Here is a 1,941-nt window from a genome sequence, read left to right on the forward strand (position 1 = left end):
AGAGGAAAGCATTTCCCAGGAGAGTGAGGGGTAGAGAGAAAAGGGTCAGCCAAGGGAGACAAGGGGAGAATCTGGAAAGCCAAGAGAATTTCCTGATCTGCTCGAGGGCAGGAGACCCAACACTGACCCCATTGTAAGAGCAATCCCTTTGGACAAAATTGCAGGTTCCCTCCTCCAACGACAGCGGTAGCGCTTACGAAGGTAGATGAGGCCATCGGCTCTCTCGTGCCCTTACTCCACCAAGGGTCAGGGACTCTTGTGCTGGGGGATTTCTACACTGGGACCCTACCAGGTGAAACAATTGAGGCTCCTATTCCCCCTCCTCCCCACCATCTCCCTGGCATCAGGATCAGGTACCCTGTAGACACTTAATAAATGCATGCATGTTGACTGACTGAGTGTATTCTTCTCATATCACTCTGCTCCCAAGAGAAGAGATCATAGGACCATATGATGATATGAGAGCTGCAAGGGACCCTAAAGGTCATGACAGAACCAGAGCCTGAGAGGGGATCTCAGTGGCCTCTCACCCAACTGGGACATGAAAAGAATCCCCTCTCTAGCACACCTGACAAGTGGATGGTTGTCCTGCCTCTGCTTGAAGACCTCCAGGGATGGGGAGCTCACTACCTCTCATGGTAAGCTCCTTAAACCCCTTTCTGCGACCAATGAGAAACCTGAGGCCCAGAGAGGTTGGGCTTGCTCCAGGATGCACAGGGGCCAGGGTTGGAACCTAGTGACTGTGACTACCAAACCACCACTCTTCTCCACTGGATCAGTGTCCTGAGTGGGTGCAGGCAGATACAAATTGGGCCTAAGTGCCCCTATGCACAAGCACAGCCCGCCTACCTCTGGGAGCTGCTGGTCCCTCTCGCCCAGCTGAGGCCCTGCCTGTACCTAGACCCTCTCCCTCTGAGGCTGGAAGATTTCTCATGAGAGAGCTGCTTTACCCACGGTCGGACACCAGAGGGCAACAGTCACAGTTACATCCAAAGTCTCATCACATCTGGTCAAAGAAAGAGGAGTCTGGGGTGGCACAGGATGGCAGGGGTGCATGCTGCAGTGAGGCTGCCTGGGAGGCTGCCCCAGAGTGGAGGGTGGCACCTCCTCCTTGGGTCCTGCAGCAGAATCTGGACAGCCTCTGGTTGGGGATGCCATCCTAGGGAGGCTTTCCAGGTGTGACTGGACTCAGTTTCCTCCAAGGTCCCTTCCAGCTCGACAATTCTAGGCTTCTGGGAGGTCTAGCCTCTCATGGAGGGGAGGCTAGAAGGGGCAGCCTCATCCTTCTCTGGCCCTAGTTACATAAAGTTGGGAACAAAGGGGCCAAATCCCAGCTCTTCTCCTAAATACCTGTTAGCCCTTGGGCCAGTCACTTCCTTTCTTTACCCCCCTCCCTCCCCTAAACCCCAGGACCTGTTTTGTTCCTGTCGAGGTTTTCCTGGAAATTGTGGTTCTTAATTCTGGAGCCATCGAGGCACTGCTCTCTCCCACGTTCGATTGTTTCAAGTGTTGAGGTCTCCCAGCCTTTGTTGGGCTCCTACTGTGCGCACGGGCCCTGGGCAGTCAGGGAGGGCCAAATCTTAACAGCAAAGCAAAAACGAAACAGGCATCGTCCCCACGCTCTGGTGTTGTTTGTCCTTCATTCTCCAAGAGGACCAATGACATCACGGGGCCCTGTCTGGACTTGCCAGTGGATCAGATGGAAGTGAAGCAGGGCTGTGCCAAGTCACCAGCCTCACCCTCTCCTCCAGAGTCATCCGTGTGCGGTGGAAGGACACAGGTCAGGACGATAGGCCATGGCCTGGGGAGGGTGGAGAGCAGAGAAACTGGGCAGAGTGTTTTTGACATTGCTAGAGAAGGAGGGAGAGGAGGAGGAGGGAGAGGAGGAGAGGAGGAGGAGAGGAGGAAGAAGGAGGAAGAGGAGAGGAGGAAGAGGAGGAG

The 1,941-nt window shown here is 54.9% G+C and overlaps 1 long non-coding RNA gene across 1 annotated transcript in view; it reads right to left on the reverse strand.

The window, feature by feature from the left end:
- The window catches only part of LOC114031671, a 3,746-nt gene extending 2,043 nt beyond the window's left edge, over positions 1-1,703 (reverse strand). Inside the window, exon 1 of the long non-coding RNA XR_003567765.1 lies at positions 1,414-1,703. This is a non-coding gene — a long non-coding RNA (uncharacterized LOC114031671). The remainder of the gene's footprint in view (positions 1-1,413) is intronic.
- Between the last annotated feature and the right edge of the window lie 238 nt (positions 1,704-1,941).

Source organism: Vombatus ursinus, unplaced genomic scaffold (genome assembly GCF_900497805.2).
Source record: "Vombatus ursinus unplaced genomic scaffold, bare-nosed wombat genome assembly UNPS02015219.1, whole genome shotgun sequence".
NCBI lineage: Eukaryota > Metazoa > Chordata > Mammalia > Diprotodontia > Vombatidae > Vombatus > Vombatus ursinus.